Source organism: Heterodontus francisci, unplaced genomic scaffold (assembly GCF_036365525.1).
Source record: "Heterodontus francisci isolate sHetFra1 unplaced genomic scaffold, sHetFra1.hap1 HAP1_SCAFFOLD_96_1, whole genome shotgun sequence".
Taxonomy (NCBI): domain Eukaryota; kingdom Metazoa; phylum Chordata; class Chondrichthyes; order Heterodontiformes; family Heterodontidae; genus Heterodontus; species Heterodontus francisci.
The window spans coordinates 1,445,612-1,460,370 of NW_027141894.1; the positions used below are offsets into that span (position 1 = coordinate 1,445,612).

General features: G+C 44.8%; 1 pseudogene; it reads right to left on the reverse strand.

Moving 5' to 3' along the window:
• Window positions 1-1,254: 1,254 nt before the first annotated feature.
• The window catches only part of LOC137365614 (probable G-protein coupled receptor 139), a 58,403-nt pseudogene continuing 44,898 nt past the window's right edge, over window positions 1,255-14,759 (reverse strand).

The window sequence follows — 14,759 nt, forward strand, 5'->3', positions numbered from 1 at the left end:
GTGAAGGCTGCTGAAGGGAATGCGGTGGACATTATCTGCATGGATTTTAAGAAAGTATTTGATGAAGTACCACATAGCAGGCTGGTTCGCAAAAGTGAGGGTCAGAGCCCAATTGGATTTAAAAAATTGGCTTTAGGACAGAAAACAGTGAGTCACATTAAATGGTTGTTTTTCAGACTGGAGAATGGCAGACAGTCGTGTTCCCCAAGGACCAATACCTGACCACTGTTTTTTTGCTCTGTGTAAAGGCTGTGTTTGCTGGCAATGCAACCTCTAGGTGGCGCAGTACTGGCACAGGCACAAATGCAGCCTCATCCACTGAAACGTCTCTGTCCACCATGTTCAGGCAACTGCCAGTAATAAAGATGGCACTGCTCAATTTATGACAAAAATCAATTCAACCTAAAAATTCCCTCAGTGGCTGTGACCACCACCTCCAGCCCACCCCAACAGTACCCTGCTCCCTCCTGTCAGCATGCTTCTCTTTGCTGCTCCCTCGAATGCCCAATTGCTCAGTGCTTGCTCCCTACCTCGCCATTGCCTCCCCTCAGCCACTCACTCCCCGCCTCACTTCGGTTGCTGCTCCTTGTGTCGCCCCAGCACTCCTCAGTCATTTGTTGCCCACCATTTCTCTGGCAGCGCAGCGAGGAACGATTGGTCAAGCTGAGTGAAGTGACGAGTGACTAACTGAAGTGGTGAGGCCAGGAGGGAGCAGCTGGCGGGGAGCGAGCGGCCAGGGGAAAAGTGGCGAGCTGGGGAGCGAACGGCCAGTGGGGGAGGGAGATGCATCAAGGACGAGAGGCAGTGGCTGGTGGTGGGGCGGGTGGTGGGAGAAGGGGCGAGGCGGGGAGCGAGCAGCAGGGGAGAAGCGACCAGACAGAAATGAGTAGCCAGGAAAGAAGTGGCGAAACAGGAGCAAACAGCCAGGGGAGAAGCGGCGAGATGGGAGCAAGCTGGGAGGGTGCGGCCAGTGGAGAAGTGGCAAGTCCGAGAGGGAGCAGCCAGGGGAGAAGCAGTGAGGCCAGAGCGAGTGGCCAGGGGAGAGGCAGCGAGGTGGGAGCGAACGGCCAGGGGAGAAGCAATGAGGCCGACAGGGAGAGGCTAGGGAAGAAGCAGAGAGGCAGGGAGTTAGCAACCAGGGGAGTGGAGCAATGAGGCAGGGATTTGCAGCCATTGAAGCAATGCTCGGATTTCATTACCTCTGATGTTATCGCATGATGATGTCTGTGTTTGCTCTGTGCATGCTCTGCATTGTCAAGAAACACTCCTTTTAAAAATTGGAGTAAAGGGATATTTCAGCATGTTCTTCAACTGTTCTCTGAACTGAGTCTGGGTCACGGCATAAATCGCAGTGTTTGTGCAGCAACTCAGGAGCTGCAGCATGAAGCCCAATTCCTGCACAAAATGTGGTAACATGACAGACCGATAATTTAATCGGTCCATGCGCCGCCATATGGAATACACCATTATTACTGCCCATAATAGTATGAAATTGGCAGAGATAGATAACAATAAAATGATGGATTTCCTTCGGCTCTCCATCTCTGGGTCTTTGCGACTCTCCAGACTGCTGTGAGCCCGGAGTCTCCTGCGTGCTCTGCTGCTTACAAAAATGTGTCTGACAGTGAGAGTATTGAGCAGCAGAATCACAGCAAATGGGAACCCTGGGGTTAGAATATGGTGGAGAAACTCAATTATTCCCCAGAACCGAGAGTCATAAACACCAATTTTTGGCTGACAAAACCAGGGTTCATTCAGCAACCAGTACCGACCAGTAAAAATAAAATACCAGGTGATGTTCTTTAAGCAGCTCAGCACAGTCACTGTTCCCAAAACCACAGCCGCCGTATTCTCAGTGCAATATTTACTTTTCAGCTTCTGGCAACAAATGGCTATGAATCGATCAAAGGTGAACGTGATGGTGAACCAGACTGAACAGTCTGTAGCTGCATAAAGCAGGACAGCGTGGATATTACACACGGGAATACCCCACAGCAGGGGATAAAACTGTTCCTCATAAACAATCGGGATGTGCCTCAATATCAGGTCGAGGATAACGACCAGTAGATCCGCTGCTGCCATGGCCACCAGGTAACAAGTGACACATTTGGACAGACCGCACTTTCCTCGAGACAGGATCACAATGGTCACCAAGTTGACTGTGAGGAAGGGAGATAAAGAGAGAAGTTATACATCAGGCTGGGAGTAAAGTTACCAGTTTGACTGAGTACTGATTGAGATTTACAAATGTGTTACAGTATCCAGTGATGTATGGAAAAAATGATTGCATCCGTGATGGGGTTATCTGTTGGACACAGGGAATACCATTCAATAAAATCAAGTATTAAATGGGAATTTATAATCGGGATGAAATTAAATATGAGCAACAGCAGTTTATAAAAGATCAGACAAAGGTCACTTCAGATCTGACAATTTATTTCATTTTCAGTAAAAAGATATGATGGTTTCAGCAAATAATAAAGACAAAAAGAAACATTTATTGTCAAGGAAAGACCAGATAGAAAGTGAAGTGTTGACCTGAGTGAGAGATTCCCTCACCTGTGACAGGCAGCACAAAGTTCAATTATTTCAAAACTGTGATTAGAACTGAGTCCACTGAAAAGATAATGAAATCATTCAAGTTACATTTGGAAGATGAATCATGCTTGTTGTGATATCAAACTATCGAGAAAAAGAAACATTGGTGTGAAGCTGGAAATGGTGAAAACTGAGCTGGACAACGAGAACTGGATTCTGAGGCATTAGAACAAAATATTTAACATTCTATCTGTGATCTATCTGCGCAAACAGGTTTCTGAAACTCGGTAAAATTATCTATATCCAACTGAATCTGATTTCTGAATGTTAATCTCTCTTGGAGACTGAAAGAACCTTTTATACTGAAAAAGAATACATCAGGTGAGAAAGATAGTGAGAGTGAGGATATGACATTCATTGAACTATTAGAATTAGAACATTACAGCGCAGTACAGGCCCTTCGGCCCTCGATGTTGCGCCGACCTGTGAAACCATCTGACCTACACTATTCCATTTTCACCCATATGTCTATCCAATGACCACTTAAATGCCCTTAAAGTTGGCGAGTCTGAGAACAATAAATGGGTTATTATCCAATAATCAAATCAGGGGAAATTAAAGGACCTCACACTCGGAGCACATAATACTAATAACTGGATCTATAAACTTAAAATGGGAAAAATGTGATACAATGAAACATAGTTTTATGGAATTTATACCTGGATGCAGAGACTTACCAGGAACAGCGGCAGCAGCAAGTAAAGGATAGTAAATCTCTTCAACTTTCAAGAACAAATGCAGTATCCTCCATGAATTCATCCTGTCCCTCTCTCCAGAGCCGTTGATCCCTGTTAGTGCTGAGGTTGTTGCTCCCACTGCCCCGATGGGATAACACATGGAAAGGAGTCCCTTATCAATCGAATAGGAAAACTCTGCAGTGACACTATTAGGCTCTATGCAGACAGACATTAATTATAGTCACAAACAACAGGTTCAGTTAACCTCTTTCAATCCAGCAGTTATTACCGCAATATACTTTTCACCATATATGAAATTTCCACCACGCCTATCCCTTAAAGTGGCTGCCATGCAAATTCCTTAAAACAGATGGTATGCATATCATTTAAAGTCGTCACGCCACCCCATAATATCTCTTAAAATGGCCTACATTCAAATCATTAATATGAGTTGTGGCACTGTCAATAATAAGGGTCGGTGTCCCTGTCGTAGCACATGTTGCATAAATTGGACACATCCCCACTAAATACCACTTAGAATTCCATCACAAATGGCTCACATTTAAAATAGCCATCACGAATCAATAAGACTTAAAATGGCCTCCATGCATATCATGAAAAATGGATGTGCCCATATCATTTAAAATCATTGTCACTGATATTGATTAAAACAGCATGACCAAATATTGCAGAAAATGTCCACTGTGAATACCACCGAAACCATCAAATAGATTGCACTGTCCAGAAACAGAAGCAGTATTTCAGAATCATAATATGTTTCGACATAGATTCGCGTTGATGACTTTAATTATCTGGGTATTTAAATACCCTCTATTTTGAATGCCCTTGCACCTGGAGTTAATGTGTTTGTGTCACATTACAGGGCCTGAGCTACTCAGACAGCAGGTGTCAAACCTATTCAACAATCAAGACCAGCAAACCAACAGGAACAATTTCACCGGAGACATGAAACGCCAGGGTCTGGGTGACGGAATAAAACCCGGGGAAATGAATAGTCAGAACCACATCTGGGGGCAGCCTCAGGGAGAAGGCCCTGAGTTAAACACACTCCAAAGCAAACTGCAGTCCTTGTCCATAGGTTAAACACAAACCAAACCTAAATGCAGTCCTTGTCCAAAAGGTAAACACATTCCAAGCCAAAACACAATCCTTGCCCTTAGGTTAAGCACATCCCAAACCAAGTTGTATTCCTTGCCCCGAGGTTAAATATACACCAAACCAAACTGCAGTCCATGCCCCAAAGGTAAACACATCTCAAACAAAACCAGAGTAATGACACCCAGGTTAAACACATCCCAATCTAAACTGCAGCCCGTGCCCCCAAGTTAAACACATCCCAAACCAAAATAGCATATAGGCCAGGCACATCACAATCCAATTGCCATCCTTAATCCCAGGTTCAACATCATCCCCACCAAACTGCAGTCCTTCCTACCAAGTTAAGGAATGTAACTAGATGTACCACACTGCATCAACCCAGGCACAGGAAATGACAGTGGGAAACCCAGACCTGTCAACCCTGCAAAGTCCTCCTTATTAACATCTTGGCATTTTGTGAAAATTGGGGGAGCTGTCCCACAGATTAGTCGAGCATTGCCTGACATAGTCATATTCATGGAATCATACCTTACAGACGATGTGTCGGACACCATCATGTCCTGTTCTACTGTCAGGACAGACCCAGCAGAGGTGGCGGCACAGTGGTATACAGGCTGGGGGGAGTTCCCCTGGAGTCCTCAACATTTGACGCTGGACCCCATGAAGTTTCATGGCATCAGGTCAAACATGGGCAAGGAAACCTCCTGCTGATTACCACCTATTACCATTCTCAGTCGTCCTCCATGTGGAACACTAATTGGAAAAAGCACAAAATGTACTCTGGGTGGGGGACTTCAATGTCCATCACCAAGAGTGGCTCGGTAGCACCACTACTGACTGAGCTGGCCGAATCCTAAAGGACATAAAAAATTTAATACCAATCTTAACTTTCTTATTTAGTCATGGATGGTGCATGCTTCTCCTGGAGTCTTGACTTCTCAATGGGATATATCTTTGCTGAGAATATCCGCTTAAAAGTCTGCCACTGCTTCTCTGTTCTCCTACCTTTTAACCTACTTTCCCAGTTCACTTTAGCCAACTCTGTCCTCATCCCCTGGCATTTTCCTTTATTTAATTTTAAGGCACTAGTCTTAGATCTTCTCACACGCAAACCTAATGTGAAATTCTATTCTATTATGATCACTGTTACCTCAGGTTATTTTTTAATCCTGTCTCATTGCACATTACCAGGTCAAAAATAGCCTGCTCCATGGTTGGCAATAGAATGTACTGCTCTAAGCAATTGTTTCACATACACTCAATGATCTCATCTTCTAAGCTATCTTTGATTTGCCCAATCGATACGAAGATTAAGATTGCCCATGACAGTATCTTCCTTACAAGGCCTCATTATTTCTTCAAGTAAACTGTGTCCTACAGTGTAGCTCCTGTTAGGGTGGCCTATAAACTACTCCCGCAAGTGAATTCTTACCTTTGCTATTTTTATCTTTACTCAAACTGATTCTACATCTTAATCTTCTGAACTAAGGTCAACTCTCATTGCTGGACTAATGTCAGCGTTACTCCACCAGCTTTTCTTTTCTTTCTGTCCTTCCAAAATGTCAAACATCCTTGAATATTTAGGTTCTGCCTTGGTCACCTGGCAACCACGTCTCTGCAATGGCAATCAGGTCATCCATATTTATTTCTATAGGTCCTATCAATTCATCCGTGTTGTTATGAATGTTGCATGCCTTTGATTCTGTCTTTTGTCATTCTTGCAAACTCTGTCCTTATGTCCTGGTTTGAAAGTGAAAAGCACGAATCATCTGCTAGAATTTTAGGCTTGGGTAAGGTTGACTTTACTGGGATGAGACAGAGACTGTCCACGATAAACTGGTGAGATCTGTTAATGAGTCAAAACGACTGAAGAACAGTGGAGAATATTTAAAGAAACAGTTAATGAAATACAGAGTGAGTATATACCCGAGAGGAAAAAGGTCCACTTCACAGAAAAAACAGCCATGGACAACTAAAGAGATTAGGGATAGCACAATACTAAAAGAAAGGGCTTACAGAAATGCAAAACGCAGCACAGATCCAGCCGAATGGGATCGATACAAAGACCAGCAAAGGGTCACAAAGCAGCTTATAAGAGCTACTAAAAGAGATTATGAAAGGAAACGTGCAAGGGACATCAAAATCAATAAGAAGAAATGTGATAGTTACATAAAGGGAAAACGGATGGTCAAGAGCAATGTAGGCTCACTAAAAGCTGAAACTAGAATCCCCAGGACCTGACGGTTTCCATCCAAGGGTGTTAAAGGAAGTAGGGGAGCACATTGTAGATGCCCTAACTATAGTCTTTCAGAGTTCCCTAGATTCAGGACTGGTCCCTCTGGATTGGAAAGTTGCACATGTCACTCCACTTTTTAAGAAGGGTGAAAGAGGGAACCAAGGAAATTACAGACCAGTTAGCCTGACATCTGTGGTGGGCAAGTTGCTGGAGTCAATAATCAAGGATAGGGTGACTGAACATCTAGAAAAATTTCAGTTAATCAGGGACAGCCAGCATGGATTCATGATGGGAAGGTCATGCCTGACAAATCTCATTGAATTTTTTGAAGAGATGACTAAGGTAGTGGACAGGGGAGTGTCCATAGATGTTATTTATATGGACTTCCAGAAAGCATTTGATTTAGTCCCACATAAGAGACTGTTAACTAAGGTAGAAGCCCATGGAGTTGAGGGCAAATTATTGACATGGTTAGAAAGTTGGTTGAGTGGTAGGCGACAGAGAGTGGGGATAATGGGAAAGTACTCTGATTGGCAGGATGTAACTAGTGGTGTCCCACAGGGATCTGTGTTGGGGCCTCAATTATTCATTAACGACTTGGATGATGGCATAGTAAGTCATATATCCAAATTTGCTGATGATACAAAGTTAGGCGGCATTGTAGACAGTCTGGATGATAGCATAACATTGCAAGGAGATATCGACAGACTAGGTGAATGGGCAAAACTGTGGCAGATGGATTTCAATATGGGCAAGTGTGAGGTTATCCATTTTGGACCAAAAAAGGATAGAGCAGGGTACTTTCCAAATGGGAAGAGGTTAACTACAGTGGATGTCCAAAGAGACTTGGGGATTCAGGTGAATAGATCTTTAAAATGCCATGAGCAAGTGCAGAAAATAATCAAAAAGGCTAATGGAATGCTAGCCTTTAAATTTATAGGATTGGAGTATAAAGACACAGAGGTTATGCTGCAGCTGTACAAAACCCTGGTTAGATCCCACTCGCAGTACTGTGAGAAGTTCTGGGCACCACACCTTAGGAAGGATATATTGGCCTTGGAGGGAGTGCAACGTAGGTTTACAAGAATGATTCCTGGACTACAGGGGTTAAATTACAAGGAGAGATTACACAAATTTGGCCTGTTTTTGCCAGAATTTAGAAGGTTAAGGGGTGATCTGGTTGAAGTCTTTAAGATAGTAACAGGAAAGGATAGGCTAGATAAAGATAAACTATTTCCACTGGTTGGAGATTCTAAAACTAGGGAACATAGTCTAAAAATTAGGACCAGACAGTTCCGGAGAGATGTTCGGAAGCACTTCTTCATGTAAAGGGTGGTAGAGGTTTGGAACTCTCTCCCACAAACAGCAGTTGAAGCTAGAACAGTTATTAATTTGAAATTTGAGATCAATTTTTGTTAAGCAAAGATATTAAGGGATATGGGCCAAAGGCCGCGGATCAGCCATGATCTCATTGAATGGCGGGACAGGCTCGAGGGGCTGAATGGCCTACTCCTGTTCCTATCTTCCTATATTCCTCTGGTATATTCTCTCCCTTCCTGCCACACTCTGGTTCTCATTACCTATACGCTATCCTGCTTTAGTGCCTCATTTTTAGCTTTAATTTGCCACATCCTGCCTCACCAGATCCCACCCCCACCCCCGCCCCACACACCCCCAACCCCAAATATTTAGTTTAAAGTTTTCTCTCCCACTCTAGTCGTTAATGAATAATGTGAATACAAGAAAACTGATCAGGTGAAGACTGTCCCATCGGTACCTCTCCCACTTTCCCCAGTAATGGTGCCATTGCCCCATGAATCAAAACCCATTTCTTCCATACCAATCTTTGAGCCACACATTCAACTCTCTGATCTTAGTTACCCTTTGTCAATTCGTTTGTGGCATAGGTAGTAATCCACAGGTTATGACCTACAGGGCGACACAGTGGCGCAGTGGTTAGCACCGCAGCCTAACAGCTCCAAAGACTTGGGTTCAATTCTGGGTACTGCCTGTGTGGAGTTTTCAAGTTCTCCCTGTGTCTGCGTGGGTTTCCTCCGGAAGCTCTGGTCTTCTCCCACAAGCCAAAGACTTGCAGGTTGATAGGTAAATTGGCCATTATAAATTGCCCCTAGTATCGGTAGGTGGTAGGGAAATATAGGGACAGGGTGGGGATGTGGTAGGAATATGGTATTAGTGTAGGATTAGTATAAATGGGTGGTTGATGGTCGGCACAGACTCGGTGGGCCGAAGGGCCTGTTTCAGTGCTGTATCTCTAAACTGAAAAAACTAAACTTTGTGGGTCTACATTATAGTTTAGCCCCTAGTTGGTCATAATCCCTAAGAAGAACCTCTTTCCTCGTCCTATCTATGTCGCTGGTACATACGTGGCCCATGACAATTGTATTCTCTACACCCACTGCAAGTTTCTCTCCAGTGCAGAGCAGATGTCCCGAGCCCTGGCGCTGGGCAGGCAACACAGTCTTCTGGACTCTTGTTCTAGGCTGCAGAGAAACTACATATATCCCTCTGACTATACTATTCCCTACAACCACCACATTCCTATTTACTCCCCACACTTGAATGGCTCCCTGCACCACGGTGCCATGGTCAGTTTCCTCATCCACCCTACAGCTCCCACTGTCGTCCATACAGGCACCTCAAACCTGTTGGACAATTGCAAGGGCTGAGGCTCCTCCATTGTTACCTTCTGGGTCCCCGTTCCTGCTTCACTTGCAGTCACACCCCCTGCCCTCCCCCCCCCCACCCCACTCCCTGTCCATGACAATAGACCAAATTCAAAGTTTTTAACCTAAAGGGTGTGACAGCCACCTGGAACAAAATGTGCCCCCTCCTTTATGAATCACAGTGCCCGAAGCTCAGAGTCTAGCTCATGAACTCTGAGCTGAAGTTCCTCAGGCTGCAGATGTGGATGATGTAGATCACATAGCTGCCCACCAGCTCCCACAGGCTACACCTGGAACACATCACCTGCCCTCTCATATTTTTGTGTTCTATTTACCTAATAAATTTGAAAAATATCACTCAACAGTTGTCAATAGTTATATCAAATGCCTTACCAAGTGAAGCTATGAATTAACTACAATATTTATATCTCTCCAGTACCAGTTTAAACTACTATCCCCGTTTAGAGAGGACAAAGCTTAAAACTCACCAACCACTCACCTATCTGCTCATCTTATTAATGATTCCAGGTTTCAGCTCTCATGTCCCACTGCTGGCTTATGGCACTCTCACTCGGCCCACTCCTTTCCTCTAAAAGGTCCGAACAGCATCTCCTCTCTCACTGCGCCATATTCCCACTCTGTTTTGAGCTGCATTCAGTCGCTAGCTGCTACCTTCGTGCCTGCTTCAAACCGTTTCTAGTGTCGGAACGTTTGGCATTAAGAAGACACAGACATAATGTAGTTGACAAAGAATCAGAGGCGAAATCAGAAGAATTGCAGCACACAGTGAGTTGTTGGGATCTGCAATTCACTGCCTGCAAACATTGTGGAAGCAGATTTAATAATATCTTTCAAAAGGGAACTTAAATACTTGAAAAGGGAAAAATGCAGGAGCCTGAGGAAAGAGGAGGGAAGTGGAAATAATTAGATAGCTCTTTCAAAGAGACAGCACTGATACAATGGGCCGAAAAGCTTCCTTCGGTGCTACATCAATCTCTGATTGGATGAGCAAGAGACAGAGTGAAGGTAGTGAGGATCAGGTTGGAAGAGAGAACAGGAAATGGTGAGAGAGGGAACGAGAAGCTTGCATAACTTTTCGGGCAAAGGGGTCACGATCAGATATCTGCCCATGCCCGTTCCTGTTTATTCAGGTGGCACGCAACCTTCATGCTGTCTCCTCATTTACATGAAATCTACATGCTGTCTGCATGACCCGTCTGACAGACAGCTTGCTGTGACCGTCAAGAAGCATGGAGAAGTCTGGCTCCAATGTGGAACAGGGAGTTTTTCCTGTTCCTATAGCTCTCCCATTGACATGGAGGCCCACAGCCATGTGCACCATCGGGAATCCAGCTATCTCAAAAGCCATGTGACTTCACATCTTGCTCCGGAGAAAATTATGTATTTACCTGACCTGGCATAGATGGCCCCTGTCACCTAGTGGATACGTCAATGGACGGCATCCTGGGAGATGATGGATATGTTGCCTGCTCCTGCCTGGATAGTTCCAGACGCCTGGAAGTTCAATTGAACTGTGACCTTAATGGCCACTGACAGCGCTATCCTCATCCTGGTGTGAGGCTGCAGGTCGTGTTGCAGGAGGTGCCACAGCCCTGTGACAACCTGCTTATTAAATCAGAGTCACCTCACACACTGCTCCTGGGTTAGGTATGGGTAGGAAAGGTGCACTTGGAAACCCAGGGTGGGTTGGACCCAGGGAGGGGGGGTCCCCTTCTTCATTGCAGAGGTTCCATTGCTGCATCCTCTGCTCCATTTCTGAATCATGTTGAAGGCTCAAATGTATTGTAATTTCAGTCCCCATGTCTCGTCCAGAGTTGGGGTCCCAAATCCACTGACCTCCCTGACTGTATCCAACAGCTCTAAGCACAACGTCCATTAAATCATTCACAGAACCTCCACTAATTTTGTGATGACAGACGTTAAAAGCCCCTCACCTGCCAGTTGGATGCTGATTCTTTAAAATAACGCTATGGGGAATTTCTCGCGCTGCTGAATGCATGTTTGGCTGAGAATGACTAACACAGGGGATCAGTGAACATGCACAGACCAAGTTTCAAAGACGTTCATCAAAGCAGCTGGAACGTCTGTTTCATGTCACGTCCAGACATCTCCCCATACTACCAGTGCATGCCGGGCACTCCCAGATTTAGTGCCCTGTCCAGCACCAGTGCCTACTGATCCCAGAATCACGGCAACAGAGAGGTACACAGGGAAAGAAATTCCCTTTTAATAGGAATAGGATAAATTATTTAAAAGGACCAAGTGGCAAGAATATGGGAAATGGACAGGGGAATGAGACTAATTGGAGAATTGAGGCCAGGGAGGGATTTTCACACAAGAATGCGTATATTAAAATTGTAGCATTGCTGTGGAGGGAGCCAGTGTAAAATAAAACCAGAAAGCACTGCAAGTATTCAGCAGATCTGGCAGCATCTGTGGAGAAAGAAGCAGAGTTAATGTTTCAGGTCGGTGTCCTTTCATTATGTTCTCATCATGTTAACTCTGTTTCCCTCTCCACAGATGCAGCCAGACCTACTGAGTTACGTCCAGCACTTTCTGTTTTAATTTCAGATTTCCAGCATCTGCGGTATTTTGCTTTCATTATTAGGAGCCAATGTAGGTCGGTGAGCAAAGGGATGATCTGTGAACTGGACTTGGTGTGTGTTAAGATATGGGCAGCAGAGTTTTGGATGAGTTGAGATTTGAAAAGGTTTGTAACTCTGACGGTGGCCAGTGAAACATTGGGGTAGTGGGGTCGAGATTTAACAAGAGCACGAATCAGGGTTTATGCAGCAGTTAGAAACAGAGAAAATAGGAGCAGGAGTAGGCCATTCGGCCCTTCTGGTCTGCTTCACCATTCAAAAAAGATCATGGCTGATCATCTAATTCAGTACCCTGCTCCCGTTTTCTCCCCATATCGCTTGATCTCTTTGATATTAAGAAATATATCTATCTCCAGTTTGAATATATTTAATGACTTGGCCTCCACTGCCTTCTGCAGTAAAGGTTCACCACCCACAGAGTGAAGACATTTCTCCTCATCTGGGTTCTAAATGGCATACCCCATATCCTGAGACTGTAACCCCTGGTTCTGTACTCCCCAGCCATCAGGAACATCCTGCCTGCATCGAGCCTGTCGAGTCCTGTTAGAATTTTATAGGTTTCTTTGAGATCCCCTCTCAGTCTTCTAAACTCTAGTGAATATAGGCCTAGTCGACCCAATCCCTCCTCATACGTCAATCCTGCCATCCCAGAAATCAGTCTAGTAAATCTTCTTTGCACCCCCTCCATGGCAAGAACATCGTTCCTCAGATAAGGAGACCAAAGGTGCACACAATGCTCCAGCTGTGGTCTCACTAAAGCCCTGTATAACTGCAGTAAGACATCCTTGCTCCTGTACTCAAATTCTCTTGCAATGAAGGCCAACATACCATTTACCTTCCTAACTGCTTGCTGCTTGCTTTCAGCAACTGGTGTACAAGGACACCCAGGACTCGTTGCACCTCCCCCTTTCCCACCTATCACCATTCAGATAATAATCTGCCTTTCTGTTTTACAACCAAAGTGGATAACCTCACATTTATCCACGTTATACTGCATCTGCCATTCATTTGCCCACTCACCCAACTTGTCCAAATCACATTGGAGTCTCTTTGCATCCTCCTCACAGCTCACATTCCCCGCACCCCCCATCCTCCAGTTTTGTGTTGTCTGCAAACCTGGAAATGTTACATTTAGTTCCCTCACCCAAGTCATTAATATATGTTGTGAATAGCTGGGACCCAAGCACCGATCACTACGGTACCCCACTAGTCACTGCCTGCCACCCAGAAAGAGACCCGCTTATTCCTATTCTGTCTTTTCTGTCAGTCAACCAATTTTCAAACCATGCCAATATATCACCCCCAATCCCATGTGCTTTAATTTTGCACACCAATCTCTCATGTGGGTCCTTATCAAAAGCGTTCTGAAAATCCAAATACACCACATCCACTGGTTCTTCCTTATCTATTCTACTCGTTACATCCTCAAAAAACTCCAGTAGATTTGATAACCATGATTTCCCTTTAATAAACCCATGCTGACTTTGTCCAATCACGTTTATGCTTTCTAGGTGTTCTGCTATCACATCCTTTATAATAGACTCGGGCATTTTCCCCACTACTGATCTAAGGCTGCAGTTCCCTGTTTTTCTCTCCCTCCCTTTTTAAATAGTGGGGTTACATTTGCCACCCTCCGATCTGTAGGAACTTCTCCAGAGTCTGTCGAACTTTGGAAGATGACCACCAATGCATCCACTATTTCCAGGGCCACTTCCTTTAAAATTAGAATTAGAACATTACAGCGCAGTACAGGCCCTTCGGCCCTCGATGTTGCGCCGACCTGTGAAACCATATGACCTACACTATTCCATTTTCATCCATCTGTCTATCCAATGACCACTTAAATGCCCTTAAAGTTGGAGAGTCTACTACTGTTGCAGGCAGGGCGTTCCAAGCCCCTACTACTCTCTGAGTAAAGAAACTACCTCTAACATTTGTCCTATATCTATCACCCCTCAACTTAAAGCTATGTCCCCTCGTGTTTGCCATCACCATCCGAGGAAAAAGACTCTTACTATCCACCCTATCTAACCCTCTGATTATCTTATATGTCTCTATTAAGTCACCTCTCCTCCTCCTTCTCTCCAACGAAAACAACCTCAAGTCCCTCAGCCTTTCCTCGTAAGACCTTCCCTCCATACCAGGCAACATCCTAGTAAATCTCCTCTGCACCCTTTCCAAAGCTTCCACATCCTTCCTATAATGCGGTGACCAGAACTGCACGCAATACTCCAGGTGTGGTCTCACCAGAGTTTTGTACAGCTGCAGCATGACCACGTGGCTCCGAAACTCGATCCCCCTACTAATAAAAGCTAACACACCATATGCCTTCTTAACAGCCCTATTAACCTGGGTAGCAACTTTCAGGGATTTATGTACCTGGACACCAAGATCTCTCCGTTCATCTACACTACCAAGAATCTTCCCATTAGCCCAGTACTCTGCATTCCTGTTACTCCTTCCAAAGTGAATCACCTCACCCTTTTCCGCATTAAACTCCATTTGCCATCTCTCAGCCCAGCTCTGCAGCCTATCTATGTCCCTCTGTACCCTACAACATCCTTCGGCACTATCCACAACTCCACCGACCTTCGTGTCATCCGCAAATTTACTAACCCACCCTTCTACACCCTCTTCCAGGTCATTTATAAAAATGACAAACAGCAGTGGCCCCAACACAGATCCTTGCGGTACACCACTAGTCACTAAACTCCAGGATGAACATTTGCCATCAACCACCACCCTCTGTCTTCTTTCAGCTAGCCAATTTCTGATCCAAAGCTCTAAATCACATTCAACCCCATACTTCCATATTTTCTGC